The following is a 21,579-nucleotide window of genomic DNA, read 5'->3' on the forward strand; positions in this document are numbered from 1 at the left end:
GGGAGCAAAGGGGCAAAAAATAAATAATATGGGGATGAGGTAGTTGGGTGGGCTATTTACAGATGGGCTGTGTATAGGTGCAATGATCGGTAAGCTGCTCTTGACAGCTGATTCTTAAAGTTAGTGAGGGAGGTATAAGACTCCAGCTTCAGTGATTTTTCGTTCTAGTCATTGGCAGCAGAGAACTGGAATTAAAGGCAGCCAAAGGAGGAGTTGGGTTTGGATGATGACCTGTGAAATATACCTGCTGGAGCGCATGCTCCGGGTAGGTGCTGCTATGGTGACCAGTGAGCTGAGATAAGGCGGGGCGTTACCATGGAAAGACTTATAGATGACCTGGAGCCAGTGGGTTTGGCGACAAATATGAAGCGAGGGCCAGCCAACGAGAGCATACAGGTTGCAGTGGTGGGTAGTATATGGGGCTCTGGTGACAAAACGGATGGCACCGTGATAAACTGCATCCATTTGCTGAGTAGAGTGTCGGAGGCTATTTTGTAAATGACATCGCCAAAGTCAAGGATCGGTAGGATAGTCAGTTTTACGAGGGTATGTTTGGTAGCATGAGTGAAGGATGCTTTGTTGCGAAATAGGAAGCAGATTCTAGATTTAATTTTGGATTGGAGATGCTTAATGTGAGTATGGAAGGAGAGTTTACAGTCTAACCAGACACCTAGGTATTTGTAGTTGTCCACATATTCTAATTTAGAACCGTCCAGAGTAGTGATGCTGGACGGGCGGGCTGCAATCGGTTGAAGAGCATGCATTTAGTTTTACTTGCATTTAAGAGCAGGTGGAGTCCACGGAAGGAGTGTTGTATGACATTGAAACTCGTCTGGAGGTTAGTTAACACAGTGTCCAAATAAGGGCCAGAAGTATACAGAATGGTGTCGTCTGCGTAGAGGTGGATCAGAGAATCACCAGCAGCAAGAGAGACATCATTGATGTATACAGAGAAAAGAGTCGGCCCTGTGGCACCCCCATAGAGACTGCCGGAGGTCTGGACAACAGAGAAGTAGTTGGGGGACCAGGCAAGGCAGTCATTTGAGAAACCAAGGCTGTTGAGTCTGCCGATAAGAATGCGATGATTGACAGAGTCGAAAGCCTTGGCCAGGTCGATGGAGACGGCTGCACAGTATTGTCTTTTATCAATGGCGGTTATGATATCGTTTAGGACCTTGAGCGTGGCTGAGGTGCACCAATGACCAGCTCGGAAACCAGATTGCATAGCGGAGTAGGTACAGTGAGATTCGAAATGGTCGGTGATCTGTTTGTTAACTTGGCTTTCGAAAACCTTTTAAAGGCAGGGTAAGGATAGCTATAGGTCTGTAACAGTTTGGGTCTAGAGTGTCTCCCTCTTTGAAGAGGGGGATGACTGCGGCAGCTTTCCAAATCTTTGGGGATCTACGAAAGAGAGGTTGAACAGGCTAGTAATAGGGGTTGCAACAATTGTGGTGGATCATTTTAGAAAGAGAGGGTCCAGATTGTCTAGCCTAGCTGATTTGTTGGGGTCAAGATTTTGCAGCTCTTTCAGAACATCAGCTATCTGGATTTGGGTGAAGGAGAAATGGGGAGGCTTGGGCAAGTTACTGTGGGGGGTGCATAGCTGTTGACTGTGGTGGGGTAGCCAGGTGGAAAGCATGGCCAGCCATAGAAAAATGCTTATTGAAATTCTTGATTATCGTAGATTTATCGGTGGTGACAGTGTTTCCTAGCCTCAGTGCAGTGGGCAGATGGGAGGAGGTGCTCTTATTCTCCATGGACGTTACAGTGCCCCACCACCATCCCTCCCAGCCCCTGGCTCTTCTAAACTTGAGAGAATGCTGGCCACACTGAGTGTTGCAAAGACCTCTGGCCACAGTGTGTACCTGTTTTGCTGTGGCAACTCCATCAGACAGCATCAGGGTATTCTGCAGGAGGGCTACACCCAGTACCACGCTGACAAATACCACGATACTGACAACCCCAATGTGAGTTTCCAACACTGCTGCTGCTCCCCATGTTGAGTGGAGTTGTTTCAGAGCTGTGTTTGGTCTCATACCACTTGTCATGTCACTTTGTGTAAAATGTATCTGTAAAAAGTGCTAGACAAAACAATTGATAGATTAGTTGAGAGATTGATAGATTTTTGTGTCTCTCGTCTCCAGGGCATAATCAATATGGGCACCAGTGAGAACAAGCTGTGCTATGATCTGCTTCACAAACAGGTGAGAAAGGTGTCATGGTTCCACCTGTCACCATAGGGCAGCAGAGACTGTCCTAGAGACATTAACAACAATCGTGTGTGTCCAATTTACTCCTTGTGATTTTCTTGTTAAAAGAGCTGTGTTTTATGTTGTCTTTTGCTGAAGCTTTTATTGTTTACCCTATACGTTAGTTTCCTGAGTGAGTTTGAAACTTGTGTTTATTGTTTTTTCAAGTATACTGTGATCCTGTGGCTACCGTTTCTCAGTAAAGTATTATGTTTATCCTCAACCACTGATTCCTCATATGGTCTCTTCTCTGTCCAACCTTACCATGTCACAGCAAGCTTCTGCCACAACATGGAACCAGCAGATATCACCCAGATCAAGAATGTTGTAACCCACCAAGGGGCACTGCTGGGGCGACAGCAAGAACAACTCTCCAAGTTGTTCCAAGTTTCATTGCCCAGTGCTACAGGCGTCGCGTCGCCGTAGTTCCTCCAGGGAACCTGCACCGGGAACCCAAGATCCCAGCCCCTGAGCAGTATGACAGCCACCTGGGAGGATGCAATGGGTTCCTCACTCAGTGTTCTCTGGTGTTCGAGCTATAGTCCTCCTTGTTCCACACCGATCGGTCCATGATTGCCTACATCATCTCTCTACTCCCGGGCAAAGCCCTGGCGTGGGAAACGGTGGTGTGGGAACAGCTACTCCATATTAGCCTTCATTGCCAAGCTGCAACAAGTCTACGGCCACCCAGTCGACAGACGAGAAGCGGGCAGCCGACTGTTCAACATCCACCAAGGGGCCAGACCTGTGGCTGACTTTGCCATTGTGTTCCGCACCCTCGCTGCCGAGAGTGGGTGGGATACGGAGGCCCTGGTCACCACTTTCCACCAGGGTTTGTCTTCCTCCATTAAGGATGAACTGGCCTCTCGGGAACTGGGAGAGGACCTTGAGGCCCTGATAACGCTGGCAATCAGGATCGACAACCGCCTCAGACAACGTGTGAGACAGCACCTTTTTGACACCACGCTAGTATCCCGGGTTCCTGAGCACCCCAAGCCCCCAGAACCCAGCATTGAGGAGCCCATGCAGCTGGGAAGCACACGTCAGCCCACAGGTGCGTGACAGGCGCATGCGTGAAGGCTGCTGCCTCTACTGCAGAGGTCTCGGCCATCTCCGTGCTACATGCCCAGAACTGACGCGAGGGCTCACCAGGACTGGGGGAGACCCTGAAGAGCTGTGCAGTTACCTTCCGGCTACCCAGTCACCGTCTGTCACTACCCACAACCCTCCACTGGGACAACCATCATCACCAGATTCAAGCATTTGTAGACTCCTGGGCCGCAGATAATTTCATTGATCACAACTTCGCCAGAGAATGACAAATCCCCTGCGTGAAGTGTCCCATTCCTCTGCCGATTCAAGCCCTTGATGGACTGCTGGAATATCAGACCAAGTCCATTCTACTTCAGGTTGGGGTGAACCACTCAGAGACTCTTGGTTTTCTTTTGATCATTGCTCCCGAGAACCCCCTTATCCTAGGGTACACCTGGCTAGCGCTACATAACACACTATTCTCCTGGTCCACGGGACACCTACTAGACTGGGGTAAGGACTGCCAGACTAAATTTCTTAAGACCCCCACCAAGAGCCTTGCCGTGTCCTCCTGCATCCATTGAAGACCAAGACTTCTCCACTCTCCCTCCCGAATACTTCAACTTCCGGGAGGCCTTTAGTAAGAGGCAAGCCCCCATCCTTCCCTCCCATTGTCCACATGACTGTGCCATATAACTCCTACCCGGCTCCACACCTCCCGGGTCTGTCTGTACTCCCTCTCGACCCCACTTTAAACAATGCTACCTAATATAAGGTTTACATACCCTACATTATTCATCTCATATGCATACGTATATACTGTACTCTATATAATAATAATATATGCCATTTAGCTGACACTTTTATCCAAAGCGACTTACAGTCATGTGTGCATACATTCTACGTATGGGTGGTCCCGGGAATCGAACCCACTACCCTGGCGTTACAAGTGCCATGCTCTACCAACTGAGCCACAGAAGGACCACTACTACCACTACACTATCATCTACTGCATCCTTATGTAATACATGTATCACTAGCCACTTTAACCATGCCACTTTGTTTACATACTCATCTCATATGTATATACTGTACTCGATACCATCTACTGTATCTTGCCTATGCTGCTCTGTACCATCACTCATTCATATATCTTTATGTACATATTCTTTATCCCCTTACACTGTGTATAAGACAGTAGTTTTGGAATTGTTAGTTAGATTACTTGTTGGTTATTACTGCATTGTCGTAACTAGAAGCACAAGCATTTCGCTACACTCGCATTAACATCTGCTAACCATGTGTATGTGACAAATAAAATTTGATTTGATTTTGATTTGAAGCAGCATGTACAATTACATCCCGGAGTCGCTGCAGGCAGGTTTCATTCGCCCTCTACATCCCCAGCTGGTGCAGGTTTCTTCTTTTTGGGTAAGAAGGATGGAGGCCTGTGTCCTTGCATCGATTACAGACGGCTGAACCGGATTATGATCAATAATCGTTAACCCTACCCCTGATGTCCGCCGCCTTGGAGTTGGCCCAAGGGGCCAAATTCTTCACCAAACGGGACCTCCGCAACGCTGAGTGAGAGTCAGGGAGGGAGATGAGTGGAAAAATGCCTTTAACTTCACTAGGGTTGGGGGCAGTATTCAGAATTTTGGATGAAAAGTGTGCCCAAATTAAACTGCCTGCTACTTAGGCCCAGAAGCTAGGATATGTATATAATTGGTAGATTTGGATAGAAAACACTCTAGTTTCCAAAACTGTTAAAACAATGTCTGTGAGTATAACAGAACTGATATGGCAAGCGAAAACCTGAGGGAAATCAAGGCAGGAAGTACTATTATTTTGAAAGGCTGTTTTTCCATTGAAAGCCTATCCACCATACAAAGACGTAGGACCCAGTTCACAATATATATGGCTTCCTCTACATGTGGCCAGTCGTTAGGCATTGTTTCAGGCTCTTACTCTGAAAAATGAGGGAGATACAACACTTTCAATGAGAGGCCAATGGAAGTTTCCAGCCATGAGACCTGTGCAGGATCGGGAGCGTGCATTTCTTGTTTCTCCTTTTCTATTCAAGAAGCTTTTGTCCGGTTGAAATAATATTTATTATTTATGACAAAAACAACCTGAAGATTGATTTTAAACATCGTTTGACATGTTTCTACTAACTTTTATTGTACTTTTTTGACTTTTCGTCTTGATATTGAGAGCGCGCATTGCGCCTTTTGGATTTCTGAACTAAACGCACCAACAAACAGAGTTAAAAAAAAAAAATCAGACACTGTGGTTGGATTTACAAGACGTTTATCTTTAAAATGGTGTATAATACTTGTATGTTTGAGGAATTTTAATTATGGGATTTTGCGCCCTGCAATTTCACTGGCTATTGCCGAGGTGGGACGCACTTGTACCAGAGAGGTTAACACCCCTAGGGGTCACTATGAGTATTTAGTTATGCTCTTCAGATTATCGAACTCACTGTCAGTCTTTCAAGCATTGACCAATGACACTCTTAGGAACATGTTGAATCGGTTTGATTTTGTTTACCTCGACGACATCCTGATCTTCTCCAAAACCCTTCCAGAACACATACTGCATGTCCGCCAAGTCCTGAGACGCCTGCTGCAGAGCCAACTATATATCAAGATAGAGATGTTTGAGTTCCAAGTTTCCTTCCTGGGTCACGTTATCTCTACTGCAGACATCCAAATGGACCCCGTAAAGATTGAGGCGGTCGCCGACTGGCCCCGTCTCACCTCACTCAAGCAGGTCCAGTGGTTCCTCGGGTTTGCCAATTTTTACAGGTGTTTTCATACGCAACTTTGGTGCTGTGGCAGCACCTCTCACGGCCCTAACCCGCAAGTCTCAGACCCGTTTTTGCTGGACCCCCGAGGCTAACAGGGCATTCATGGAGCTCAAGGGACGTTTCACCTCTGGACCCATCTTTGTTCATGCTGATCCTACCATTTTCTTGTTTATTGTATTTACTTATGGATACCTAGGGGCATACTCCAACACTCAGACATAATTTACAAATGAAGCATTTGTGTTTAGTGAGTCTGTCAGATCAGAGGCAGTAGAGATGCCAGGGGGATCTCTTGAGAAGTGCGTGAATTGGACCATCTTCCTGTACTGCTAAGCATTCAAAATGGAACTAGTACATTTGTGTGTCAGGGAAAATGTATGGAGTAAAAAGTACATTATGTTCTTTTTAGTAACGTAGTAAAGTAAAAGTTATCCAAAATATGAACATTAAAGTACAGATACCCCAAAAAAATCCTGTAGTAGTACTTAGGTATTTTTACTTAAGTACTTTACACCACTGCTTATCAATGACTTTGTCAATCAGAATGAACCATTTATTCTATGGTGTTGACCAGCAAGTGGGATGTCCATTAGAGAGGTGGTTCTGTACTTACCATAGCTATATTTAATCTGTGGCCCTGTGCATGACACTCCTATTGAATGTAACCGTTCTGTCTCTGTCCAGAAAATGAATCCCTTTCGTGTTCCTCACTGCCACAGATGACCCAGCCTGACATGCAACATATCGACCCAGCCTTGCTGTAGTATCATGACTGGAAAGGCCACCACTTGTAAGAAATCTCCTTGTATATGACTCCATATGTCATGTGTTATTTGAAAAGGATGGTTATGGTACATTAGAGACATTTAAACTACAATTTGATAACAGGTTTATTACACAGAAGGAAGATGTTTATTAGAGCAGCGATTAGGATGATGGTGATGGTAATAGTGGTGGGGGAGATGATGATGACGACGACGATATCCGATCTGTAGTCTGAGAGAAGAGGTGTCCAGGTTCTTGTCTCACTACTGTGGTTTCCCTGACCCAGGTGAGTAAACTGCCTCTCCTTAGCCCTTGTACTGTATAATGGCTCTAGTCTAGTGTATAATCCTGGCCTTTAAGGAGTGATGTGATTTCTAGACTACTTCATTATATTATTACTGTATTATAAGTATAGTGACTCATTTAGGCTTGTGATACCAGTGGATTCGACTCAATTAATGACTTTCATTTACCACATTAATGACAGTAAAAGTGCTTAGGCCCACAGAAAATGGAATGTATTCATCAAGTATTGGAGGCTATTAATCCATGGGTATGAATAGTTAAAGACAGTGGTGGCTGCTGGTGGCAGAATACCCGGGTGCAAGGTGGTTGGGAGTTGTCAACAAAGCAGCATGAAAGAAATATGATGCCAAGTTTTTGAACTACCAGTAGTTTCTTTGAGACGATATATAAAGTGATCTGTGCATTTGAACAACAGCATAAATACACCTATTTCGCTTTTGCATGTCAAAAACCGAATGACAACTGCTGCACGTTGCCACTGTTTTGAACAGATTAGCTGATACTATTTAGAACGAGCAGCCAGCTCACGAACGAACGAGTGCACCAGGGAGAAAGGTCGTCACTAGTTACCACAGTTACAAAGTCGTATAGCCTGCCTATTTCTAAAATGTCTCTTATGTCATTTTAAACCTAACCCTAACATCAAGCACACTGCTAACCTTATGTCTAACCCTAACCTTAACTTAAGACCAAAAAGTCCATTTTGACGGCCTAGGAACAGTGGGTTAACTGCCTTGTTCAGGGGCAGAATGACAGATTCAATATCTCACTTCAAAACATGATTTGTGAATCTGTTGAGACCGAACTGCTAGAGCGACAGCTAAAATGGCTTTGAAAATGGCTTTTCAGCTAATAGGGGGAAGTATCTAACAAAATAACTACATTATGGCATTCGCTGATCGTCAACTATTTACATATAGTAGATGTTTCGGTACATTTGTGGAGAACATTTGTACTTACTCAACCATTTAAATTATGAAGAATGTTTTTACTCATAAAGCTAGTGTCTTATTTGTGTGTGTGTGTGGGTTCAGGTTATGGTGATGAATGGCTGTGGCTCCCTCTTCTCATTCATAGCCGCAGTGCTTTGTGACCTGCAAGGTTAGTTCAACTCACTTAAAGTACACTCAAATAGTATGTCCAGTTGTTTCACCTATGGATTGCATAATATACTGTAACTGAACCTTTAAATGTCACCCATGCCTTATCATACGGCAGTGTAGCCTAGTGGTTAGGGTGTTGGACTAGTAACCGAAAGGTTGCAAGTTCAAATCCCCGAGCTGACAAGGTACAAATCTGGTGTTCTGCCCCTGAACAGGCAGTTAACCCACTGTTCCTAGGCTGTCATTGAAAATAAGAATGTGTTCTTAACTGACTTGCTGAGTAAAATAAAGGTAAAATATATATATTTTTAAATACTGTGAAATACATGGTACTGTATTTAATTAATGGATTTTGAGTTTGTTAGAGAGGTGTACTCAGACTCAGTGTGTGTGTTTTAGATGCAATCCTTATTTCAACGCCATTCTATAGTGGTCACTGAGGATGTGCATCCCTACAGTGGTGTTCGGCTCGAAATTGAGCTTACGTGCGTCTTGTTTCCATTGATCATCCTTGAGATATTTCTACAACTTGATTTGAGTCCACCTGTGGTAAATTCAATTGATTGGACATGATTTTGAAAGGCACACCTGTCAATATAAGGTCCCACAGTTGACAGTGCATGTCAGAGAAAAACCCGATCCATGAGTTCAAAAGAATTGTCCGTAGAGCTCCGAGACAGGATTGTGTTGAGGCACAGATCTGGGGAAGGGCACCAAAACAGTTCTGCAGCATTGAAGGTCCCCAAGAACACAGTGGCCTCCATCGTTCTTAAATGGAAGGAGTTTGGAACCACCAAGACTTTTCCTAGAGCTGGCCGCCCGGCCAAACTGAGCAATCGGGGGAGAAGGGCCTTGGTCAGGGAGCTGGTCACTCTAACAGATCTCCAGAGTTCCTCAGTGGAGATGGAAGACCCATCCAGAAGGACAACCATCTCTGCAGCACTCCACCAATCAGGCCTTTATTTTAGAGTGGCCAGATGAAAGCCATTCCTCAGTAAAAGGCACATGACAGCCTGCTTGGAGTTTGCCAAAAGTCACCTAAAGACTCTCAGACCATGAGAAACAAGATTCTCTGGTCTGATTAAACCAAGATGGAACTCTTTGGTCTAAATGTCAAGTGTCACAACTGGAGTAAACCTGGCACCATCCCTACGGCGAAGCATGGTGGTGGCAGCATCATGCTGTGGAGGTGTTTTTCAGAGGCAGGGACTAGGAGATTTGTCAGAATCGAGGTAAAGATGAGAGGAGCAAAGTACAGAGAGATCCTTGATGAAAATCTGCTCCAGACCGCTCAGGACCTCAGACATCGGGCAAAGGGTCACCTTCCAATAGGGGAACAACCTTAAGCACACAGCCAAGACAATGCGGGAGTGGCTTTGGGACAAGTCTCTGAATGTCCTTGAGTTGCCCAGCCAGATTCTGGACTAAGACACAATTTGAACATCTCTGGAGAGACCTGAAAATAGCTGTGCAGCGACGCTCCCCATCCAACCTGACAGAGCTTGAGAGGATCTGCAGAGAAGAATGGGGAAAAACTCCCCAAATACAGGCATGCCAAGCTTGTAGCCTCATACCCAAGATGACTCGAGACTGTAATCACTGCCAAAGGTGCTTCAGCAAAGTACTGAGTATGAATACTTACATAAATGTGATATTTCAGTTTAATTTGTATACCTTTTCAAAAATATCTAAAAACCTGTTTTTGCTTTTTCATTGTGGGGTACTGTTCGTGGATTGATCGGGGAGGGCGACAATTTAATTCATTTTAGAATAAGGTAACAAAATGTGGAAACGGTCAAGGGGTCTGAATGCACTGTACCACCCTCGGTTGTATTTGATGTGTGCTTATTGTGTGTGTTTAACCTTTTGGCAGTCGGCTTTCCACCTCGCTGTGGAAACACTGGAGAAAGCTATGGGGAAGGCCACTAGCGAGGTACCCCCCCTACCCCCCAACCCAACCGAAATAGTTATCAATTCATAAATTAAGATAGAGGCACTAGAATCATCATCGGTACAACTGTCCCTTGTTGTGTTCCTGCCAGGGAGTGAATGTCAGAGTCATGATCCTGGTGAACTCCCATAACCCCCTGGCTGAGGTCCACTCCCCTCAGGACTGGCTTCCTGAAGTTTGTCAAGAGGTAATTTTTTTTCCTCACACCACATTTCCATATTGTACAATATGTTTTCCCTCAGCGCATAAAACGCCCAAGTATCATGACTGTAGTTTTACTGTAAAGTACAACTAAGGGCTGAGGACTCTCCCAAAACCATCTGTTCTAGTTTTAGTGGCGCTCTCAGCATTAACACCCTCTACAGACCTACTACCCATGCACTGAGTTGCAGTAGCCATAAACCAGCCCTGTTCTGTTACACACTGCTCTCTCAGGCTGTCTACCGATAGTGTTTAAAATGCCTGCTTGCATTGCCTTTGTAATAAAGAACAATAAACATCGTAAAACAATGCAATACAAATTAATAATACATTATTTCACTTTTCCTCCCTGTTCTCTCCTTTCCTTCCCCCTGTCTCAGGCATGAGTTGCACACCATTGTAGATGAGGTGTACATGCTGATGGTGTATGAAGAGAGAGCCACCTTCCACAGTGTCCTTATCATGGAGAGGTATGACACACACACACTCAAACCCTTCTTATTGAATGTACATTAACAATGTTGTGCTTGCAGCTTGCTGGACTGACTGAGAACACATGTGATGTGGGGGATCAGCAAGGTTTGAGTCTAAAGTGAGTGTGTGTGCGTTTGCCTGCACATGCATACAGTGCATTCGGAAAGTATTCAGAACCCTTGACTTTTTCCACATTCTATTACATTAAAGCCTTATTCTAAAATGTATTAAATTGTTTTTTCCCCCCATCAATCTACACACAATACCCCATAATGAAAAAGCAAAAACTGTTTTAAAAAAAAAATATTGTTTGCAAATTAAAAATGAATAAAAAACGGAAATATGACGTTTACATAAGTATTCAGACCCTTTACACAGTACCTTGTTGAAGCACTTTTGGTAGCGATTACAGCCTCGATTCTTCTTGGGTATCACGCTATAAGTTTGTTTCTTCCATTCATGTGTGAAAACCTTGTGAAGACTTACAGAAAATGTTTGACCTCTGTCATTGCCAACAAAGGGTATATAACAAAGTATTGAGATAAACTTTTGTTATTGACCAAATACTTATTTTCCACCAGAATTTGTAAATAAATTCATTAAAAATCCTACAATGTGATTTTCTGGATTTTTTCTCTCATTTTGTCTGTCATAGTTGAAGTGTACCTGTGATGAAAATTACAGGCCTCTCTTATCTTTTTAAGTGGAAGAACTTGCACAATTGGTGGCTGACTAAATACTCTTTTGCCCCACTGTATGTAAATAACGTATTTCTGTTTTATGTTTAATACATATACAAAAAATGAGGTATTGTGTGTAGATTAATGAGAAACACAATTACTTTTATGTATTTTAGAATGAGACTATATAACTTAATAAAATTTGGAAAAAGTCAAGGGGTCTGAATAATTTCCAAATGCACTGTGTGTGAGTGCATGAGCATACGTGTCTGAATGTGTTTGTACATACATGTTGTTGTGGGGACTATCTGGCCCCCCGCTTAGATTCATGCCTGTCTCATTTGTGTTGTCCTTGTGCAGGACTTTGCGATGGCAGGATGTGTGTGGGAACTGTGTACTCTGACAACAGGGACTTGGTCGAAGCTCTGGATAAGCTGTGGATGTTCCATGGTGTCCCTGATACAATACAGCATCAGATGGCAAGGCTGCTCCAGGACAGGTGAACGGACACACACACACACTCACACTAGATGAGAGGACATACTATATCACCCTGATTAGGGAGTTTAACATACCTGTTTTCTATTGTAGATTGGATCGATGGGATATTTCTTCCATATAACAGGCTGAGAATGCAGTCCGCTCACATGAATGAGGAGCTACAGAGCCTGGGAGTCCACTACCTCCACCAGCCTGCTGGCTTCTACATCTGGGCTGACCTCAGGAAGGTAAGGACACTGACACAGGGTTGGGGTTAGAAGACTGGATAGTGAGGAGATGCTGTGTTGGTTCTTCCTGACATGGTTGCTCCTCTCTCTCTTTCTTTCTCACTCTCTCTCAATTTAATAGACTTGATTGACATGGCAAGTTAAATTTACTTACATTGTCAAAGTACACATGCAACAACAATGGTCGGACTAACAGTAATAAAGCAATAATAATAGTAGGCCTAGTAGTAGTGGTAATGATAATAACATTAACAGCAACTACAACAACAACATCTCTCTCTCCTTCCTCCCCCTGTCTGTCAGTACCTGCGTGAACCATCGTTTGTGGAGGAGCTGTCTCTGTGGAGGTGTTTACTGAAATACAAGGTGGTGCTGAGCTGTGGCCAAGCCTTCCACTGCTACACTCCTGGCTGGTTCTGCATCGTCTTCACCGACCGACATCAATACCTGACGCTCGGTACCTTCATCAATCACTTCATCTGTTTTTCTCCTCTCATGACGATAGAAACAGGAAACAGTTTTAGCCTTTTTTCCTCCTCTCTTTCTACTCCCTTTCTCTGTCCTGTTTTCCTTTACTTGCCATATCTTCATTGTGTTATGTGTGGTTGTTATAGGCATGCAGAGGATCAGGAAGGCCCTGGAGGAGACAGATAAGGCCACATCCACCCCTGACATAGGCACAACCAACGAGGCCACCGAGAAGGAAGGGACAAAGATGACATCAAAGAGGGACACAACAGGCTCACACAAAGCTGTGGCTGTCAAGTCAACACCCTTGCCCAAGAACAGCTCATCATCAGAAGAGCCAGGGGAGAAGGATAAGCCTGACCCTGATGCCATCCCATTAGCCAATGAAGACTTTGTCTTGCTGGACTGCTAGACGTCCCATCCCACAGGCAGTCTGGACTCCCTGATTGGTGCCCTGAGGCAACAGATCCGCTCCTCTGATTGGCTGGAGAAGAACACTCCTGAACTCTCAGCCGGGCAGGAACCAGAGCTGCTAGATGTGTTCAAAGGGTTTTTATTTATTTTTACTATTTCCTATATTGTAGAATAATAGTGAAGACATCAAAACTATGAAATAACAGATATGGAATCATGTAGTAACGCAAAGTTTTAAACAAAATATTTTATATTTGAGATTCTTCAAAGTAGCCACCCTTTGCCTTGATGACAGCTTTGCACACTCTTGACATTTTCCCAACCACCTTCATGAGGAATGCTTTTCTAACCGTCTTGGAGTTCCCACATATGCTGAGTACTTGTTGGCTGCTTTTCCTTCCCTCTGCGGTCCAACTCATCCCAAACCATCTCAATTGGGTTGAGATCAGGTTATTGTGGATGCCAGGTCATCTGATGCAGCACTCCATCACTCTCCTTGGTCAAATAGCCCTTACACAGCCTGGAGTTTTTTTTTACACAGCCTGGAGGTACACAGCCTGTTTTGAGCCATTGTTCTGATAAAAAACAAATGATAGTCCCACTAAGTGCAAACTAGATGGGATGGCGTATCTCTGCAGAATGCTGTGGTAGCCATGCTGGTTAAGTGTATCTTGAATTCTAAATAAATCACAGACAGTGTCACCAGCTCCTCCATGCTTCACGGTGGGAGTCACACATGCAGAGATCATCCGTTCACCTACTCTGCGTCTCACAAAGACACGGTGGTTGGAATCCAAATTCTCCAATTTGGACTCATCAGACCAAAGGACAGATTTCCACCGGTCTAATGTCCATTGCTTGTGTTTCTTGGCCCAAGCAAGTCTCTTCTTATTGGTGTTGTTTAGTAGTGGTTTCTTTGCAGCAATTCGACCATGAAGGCCTGATTCACACTGTCTCCTCTGAACAGATGATGTTGAGATGTGTCTGTTACTTGAACTCTGTGAAGCATTTATTTGGGCTTCAATTTCTGAGACTGGTAACTCTAATGAACCTATCTTCTGCAGCAGAGCTAACTCTGGGTCTTCCTTTCCTGTGATGGTCCTCATGAGAGCCAGATTCATCATAGCGCTTGATGATTTATGCGACTGCACTTGAAGAAACTTTCAAAGTTACTCAAATTTTCAAAATGTGGAGAAAGTCAAGTGGTATGAATACTTTCTGAAGGCACTGTAGATTTGTTTGAGAATTTAAAACACAATACAACCACATGTGTGGACAATGCATTTAAAATCAGAGGATTACTCAAAAAAGTTTGAAAAAATATTTATTTCGCTCTGCCATTTAATTGCTTGCTAAAATTCAAATAGTTCCCCTACTTTCAGTTTGTGACAAAACAGAGATTAATTGTACCATGGAAACAGCTGTGAAATATCTTTTCAATAACTTAAAATATTGTATTTTCAGTTTATTGAAGATGGTGTACAAAACCGAAAGTAAATGATGCAGAAAAGAAACCTCTGAACGGGAAGCATATGGAGTTGAAGTCGGAAGTTTACATACACCTTAGCCAAATACATTTAAACTCAGTTTTTCACAATTCCTGACATTTAATCCTAGTACAAATTCCCTGTTTTAGGTCAGTTAGGATCACCACTACACCATTCACCAAGAATGTGAAATGTCAAAATAATAGTAGAGAGAATGATTTCAGCTCTTTTTTCCCTTCATCACATTCCCAGTGGGTCAGACGTTTACATACACTCAATTAGTATTTGGTAGCATTGCCTTTAAATTGTTTAACTTGGGTCAAACGTTTCGGGTAGCCTTCCACAAGCTTCCCACAATAAGTTGGGTAAGTTTTGGCCCATTCCTCCTGACAGAGCTGATGTAACTGAGTCAGGTGTGTAGTCCTCCTTGCTTGCACACACTTTTTCAGTTCTGTCAACAAATGTTCTATAGGATTGAGGTCAGGGCGTTGCAATGGCCACTCCAATACCTTGACTTTGTTGTCTTTAAGCCATTTGCCACAACTTTGGAAGTATGCTTGGAGTCATTGTCCATTTGGAAGACCCATTTGCGAACAAGCTTTAACTTCCTGACTTATGTCCCGAAATGTTGCTTCAATATATCCACATAATTGTCCTGCCTCATGATGCCATCTATTTTGTGAAGTGCACCAGTCCCTCCTGCAGGAAAGCACCCCCACAACATGATGCGGCCACCACTGTGTTTCACGGTTGGGATGGTGGTGTTCGGCTTGCAAGCCTCCCCCTTTTTCCTCTAAACATAACAATGGTCATTATGGCCAAACGGTTCTATTTCTGTTTCATCAGACCAGAGGACATTTCTCCAAAAAGTACAATCTTTGTCGCCATGTACAGTTGAAAACTGTAGTCTGGCTTTTTTATGGAGGTTTTGCAGCAGTGGCTTCTTCCTTGCTGAGCGGCCTTTCAGGTTATGTCGATATAGGACTAATTTTACTGTGGATATATATACTTTGGTGCTTGTTTCCTCCTGAATCTTCACAAGGTCCTTTGCTGTTGTTCTGGGATTGATTTTCACTTTTCGCACCAAAGTACGTTCATCTCTAGGAACAGAACGCGTCTCCTTCCTGAGCTGTATGATGGCTGCTTGGTCCCATGGTGTTTATACTTGCGTACTATTGTTTGTACAGATGAACGTGGTACCTTCAGGTATTTGTAAATTTCTCCCAAGGATGAACCAGACTTGTGGAGGTCCATAATTTTCTTTCTTAGTTCTTGGCTGATTTCTTTTGATTTTCCCATGATGTCAAGCAAAGAGGCACTGAGTTTGAAGGTAGGCCTTGAAATACACCCACAGGTACACCTCCAATTGACTCAAATGATGTCAATGAGCCTATCAGAAGCTTCTAAAGCCATGACATAATTTTATGGAATTTTCTAAGCTGTCAACACAGTCAACTTACTGTATGTAAACTTCTGACCCACTGGAATTGTGATACAGTGAAATAATCTGTTTGTAAACAATTGTTGGTAAAAATTACTTGTGTCATGCGCAAAGTAGATGTTTTTACCCAATTGCCAAAACAAGTAAAAAAAATGTTTACCCCCCTTTTTTCTCCCCAATTTCGTGGTATCCAATTGTTAGTAGCTACTATCTTGTCTCATCGCTACAACTCCCGTACTGGCTCGGGAGAGAGGAAGGTTGAAAGTCATGCGTCCTCCGATACACAACCCAACCAAGTCGCACGGCTTCTTAACACAGCACACATCCAACCCGGAAGCCAGCCGCACCAATTTATGCCAATTGTGCATGGCCCCATGGAATTCCCGGTCGCGGCCGGTTACGACAGAGCCTGGGCGCGGACCCAGAACTAGTTTGTTAACTAGAAATTGGTGGAGTGGTTGGAAATCGAGTTTTAATGACTCCAACCTAAGTATGTATGTAAACTTCCGACTTTGACTGTAAATATCCACATAGAACAGATATACCGCTCCTTAGACCCGCTTTCAAGGAGAATGACAGATATATAACTGACATTTCTTTGTGATTTGTTTTCAAGTCACACAAAACGTTTTGAATAAAATGAATAAACATTTTGTGTGCTATTTGTTCTGTACAAGACCAAGGTAATGTTGATTAGAAAATCTTTACTTAAGCATCACTTGGTAGCATGCATACAGCTCCATTCAGTGCATAATAAGTCATCTCTAACTTGGCTCGCTAGCACTAGTATCACACTCAGATACACATAAAAGCCATCTATTGGTTTGGCGACATCTCGTAACATCTTCCTTTACACAACAAATTAAGATTACTGCTCCCCGACTCATAAACAGGGTTAGACACTTGCCAGTGAAAACATTACACTGTTAACAAAAAACACAACTGTTCTTATTCAAGTACCTTCAATAAGCATCAACTTTAAAGTCAATAAGCAGACTACCCTCTTCCCCAAAAAATATTCCCTCTTACAGCAAAAGATTAAACAACATAGTCTCTGGAGTATCTCACGGGCTGCCTGATATTTTTCCTGGTTCTGGTTCTGGAGTTATATTTTCAGGCAGTGGGGCTGCTTCCATATCAGCAGTCTGTTGTTCACCACCTGCTTGGATGGCAGGTTCGTTCCATGGACCCCAGTCACCCTCATCCGTGTTTGTTTGTTGGGGGATCCTGAGTTGTTCAGTCACTGCACGGATGTCTTTTCTGTTTCTGCTGTATTTTTTACCATTCGGCAGTACTTCATTTGACCGGTCACTGAGATGATCAGTGCATATGTCCAGTGTCCAATTGCTGGCTGGGTTGTTGGGGTGGAGAAGAACCCTTACTGTTTGTCCTTGGATGATGTTTGGAATGTCAGTGGCATGTGTGCCATTGTTTTGCTGTCAGCCCTTTTTGCTTGTTTTCTTTGAATTACATTTTGTACCGCTTGGAGTTCGAGCAGATTTTTCATGATGGGTAGGATTGTGCGTCTGGACATGAGTCGCTGTACCGGAGAACTGTTAAGTCCCCCTGTTGGAGTATTCCGCCATGCCAACACTGCATTCCATGGGTCTCCACCATCCATCGCAGACTTTTTTTAGAAGCGTTTTGGCAATTTTCCATTCTGCCATTGCTTTGGCTGTGATACGGTGATGATGTCGCATGTTTAAAGTCTCACTAATTAGCATATTTTTGAAAGTCCATTCTGGAGAAGGGGGGAGGCATTATCAGAAACAACAGTGTGGGCAACGCCATGTCTGCTGAACTGCTTTTTGCAGCATTCAATGATGGTGTCTGATGTGGAGTCATTCACCTCGTCAAGCTCGCAGTAGTCCAAGAAATAATCGACCATGATTAGGTTGTTGTTTTTGTTGGCTGTGAGTAAGTCCATCGCGATCTTGGACCATGGGAGGGATTTGGTGGGGGATGAGTGTCTCCTTTTGTTCTCTCTTCTGGATGGAGTTGCAGGTGGCACATTTGCTGATAAAGATCTTTACGATCTTTTAGATCTTTTGTAATCCTTGGCCAGAAAACAGCATCACATGCCTTTCTGAGACTGGCCTCTACACAGTGTATTTTGTGTAGGAAATCAGCACGTAACATGTCAGGGATGAAGACCCTGTTTCCTTTAAATATCAGTACATTTTCTGTGGTGAGCTCCTCTTTGTACGTCCATAAATCTTTCAGTGTGTGACTCACAGCCTGTTTGGTTCCAAGCCAGCCTGTTTGGTTCCAAGCATGATTTGTGTGTACAGAGCCTGAAACAGTGGGTCCTGGGAACAGTGTGCTTTGATTGACTCCATTGTCTTAGTTGAGATGTTGACATCACTGGTGTGATCCACCTGTTCCAGGTCAGTTGTGGATAGACCCATAGCGTAGACCGTGGCTGGTGTTTTGCATTTCTCTGTGCTCTGTGGTTGATTGAGCTGTTCTGGACAGGAAGTCAGCTACATGTTGTTATTTTCATAGTTTGTATTGCACATGGAGTTGGTATATTCAGCTACATGTAGTTATTTTCCTTGTTTGTATTGCACATGGAGTTGGTATATTTGTAGCCTTAGCAACATTCTCTGCAGTCGCTTGGGTGCTGTGAGTAGGGATTTCATGAATATCGTCTCCTTTAGCAACATTCTCTGCAGTCGCTTGGGTGCTGTGAGTAGGGATTTCATGAATATCGTCTCCTTTAGCAACATTCTCTGCAGTCGCTTGGGTGCTGTGAGTAGGGATTTCATGAATATCGTCTCCTTTAGCAACATTCTCTGCAGTCGCTTGGGTGCTGTGAGTAGGGATTTCATGAATATCGTCTCAAGCGGTTTGTGGTTGCTGTTTATTGATTAACTCTCTGCCTTGTAGGTACTGGTCAAACTTGTCACAAGCAAAAACAATGGAGAGACATTCTTTCTCAATCTGTGCATATCTTTGTTCTGTCTGAGTCAATGTTCTGGAGGTAAATGCAACAGGTTGTCCTTTCTGTAGAAGGGCTGCGTCCAAACTGGCATCACACTGCAGTGTGACTTCTTCATTCAGGTCGTAGTATTTGAGCACTGGGTGTTGTGTGACTAACTGTTTGATCGTCTCAACTGCTGCGTCATGCTGTGGTAGCCATGTCCAATCAATGTCCTTGTCAGTCAGTCTTCTGAGTGGCTCACACAAATCCAGATAGGCAGGGCATGAATAATGCTAGATATTGCACAAACTCCAACAGCCTCTCTAGTGACTTGACATCAGTCGGTGTATCCATGTTCTGAATGGCTGTTATTCTATAAAAGAGGCAAGGCTACATACAGACACCGGTTAGATTGAGGTAGTATGTACATGTGATATGGTTAAAGTGACTATACATGTATGTTTAACAGAGAGTAGCAGGAGCGTAAAGAGAGGTTGGCAGGTGGTGGGTGGTGGGACACAATGCAGATAGCCTGGTTAGCCAATGTGCGGGAGCACTGGTTGGTCGGCCCAATTGAGGTAGTATGTACATTAATGTATAGTTAAAGTGACTATGCATACATGATAAACAGAGAGTAGCAGCAGCGTAAAAGAGGGGTTGGGGGGACACACAATCCAAATAGTCCGGGTAGCCATTTGATTACCTGTTCAGGAGTCTTATGGCTTTGGGGTAAAAATTGTTGAGAAGCCTTTTTGTCCTAGACTTGGCACTCTAGTACTGCTTGCCATGCGGTAGTAGAGAGAACAGTCTATGGCTGGGGTCTTTGACAATTTTTAGGGCCTTCCTCTGACACCGCCTGGTGTAGAGGTCCTGGATGGCAGGCAGCTTAGCCCCAGTGATGTACTGGGCCGTACTCACTACCCTCTGTAGTGCCTTGCGGTCGGACGCTGAGCAATTGCTGTACCAGGCAGTGATGCAACCAGTCAGGATGCTCTCGATGTTGCAGCTGTAGAACCTTTTGAGGATCTGAGGACCCATGCCAAATCTTTTTAATTTCCGGAGGTGGAATACGCTTTGTTGTGCCCTCTTCACCACTGTCTTAATGTGTTTGGACCATTCCAGTTTGTTGGTGATGTGGACACCAAGGAACTTGAATCTCTCAACCTGCTCCACTACAGCCCCATCGCTGAGAATGGGGGCGTACTCGTTCCTCCTTTACCTGTAGTCCACAATCATCACCTTAGTCTTGGTTATGTTTACAAACTCTGGTAAAGTGATTTACAGGTGACACTGTATGCAGGGCATTTGGCTTTGACATGTACTGAACCACAGTCTTGACAGGGTACATCGTTTGGCATTCTGTTTCTTATTATCCCCTGTAAACTCTGTCTGTTTATGACCATATGTTTGGCATTTTGATTCTGAACGTCGCTCACGGGAGGTATAATGTACAATCTCTGGTTCACCTCCATCAATTTTCCTGTTTTGCCTTTGTGCTTGTTTACTTGAACGACACAAGTCAATAGCTTTGTTCAGTGTGAGGTTTGGTTCTCTGAGCATGCGCAGCTATATCTTTAGTGCCTATGACAAGCCTGTCACGGACCAGTTCCTCTCGTAATATGCCAAATTCACATCTGCTATCTTTCTCAGATTTGCAGTGTACTGCTCTGTTGTTTCACATTGACTTTGTTGACAAGCATTAGACATGTACCTCTCATAGATCACGTTCCTGGATGGCTCAAAGTGTTTCTGTGGCGCCTTTACCGGGTCAGTTCTCTCTGCTTCTGGCATATGAAGATGCCGCTGTAAGAGATTACATTCCTTTCTCATTACGGTTAGCAGAGTTGCTATGCAGACTTTTGCTTGCTTTTTTTGTCCAGACTGGTAGCTATCTCATAGTTTTCTCATTGTGCTCGAAAAAATGTAAAGTTGTTGTATGTATCACCCTTCATGTCCTTAGGCTCTGGTACTGGAATTACTTATTTATTGTGTACAAGACCAAGGTAAGGTTGATTAGAAAGCCTTTACTTAAGCATCACTCGGTAGCATGCATACAGCTCCATTCAGTGCATAGTACTATATAGTATCACACTCAGGTACACATAACAGCAACGCCATCTATTGGCTTGGCGACATCTCGTAACACCTACTAGGCATACTCACTCGGGTTACACAAATAGTGCCTTCAGAAAGTATTCACACCCCTTCACTTTTTCCATATTTTGTTGTTACAGCCTGAAATTAAAATGGATAACATTTTGATTTTGTGTCACTGATTGACACATGTCAAAGTGGAATTATGTTTTTAGACATGTTTACAAATAACATAAGTTGCATGCATTAACTCTGTGCGCAATAAGTGTTTAACATGATTTTTGAGTGACTACCCCCATCTCTGTACCCCACATACACAATTATCTGTAAGGTCCCTCACTCGAGCAGTGAATTTCAAGCACAGATTCAATGACAAAGGCGAGGGAGGTTTTCCAATGCCTCGCAAACAAGTGCATCTATTGGTTAAAAAAAAGCAGACATTGAATATTCC

The 21,579-nt window shown here is 43.7% G+C and overlaps 1 pseudogene; it reads left to right on the plus strand.

Moving 5' to 3' along the window:
* The first annotated feature begins 1,817 nt into the window (after positions 1 to 1,817).
* On the plus strand, positions 1,818 to 18,526 carry LOC118400833 (1-aminocyclopropane-1-carboxylate synthase-like protein 1; annotated as a pseudogene).
* The last annotated feature ends 3,053 nt before the right edge of the window (positions 18,527 to 21,579 follow it).

Source organism: Oncorhynchus keta, chromosome 22 (assembly GCF_023373465.1).
Source record: "Oncorhynchus keta strain PuntledgeMale-10-30-2019 chromosome 22, Oket_V2, whole genome shotgun sequence".
Lineage (NCBI taxonomy): Eukaryota > Metazoa > Chordata > Actinopteri > Salmoniformes > Salmonidae > Oncorhynchus > Oncorhynchus keta.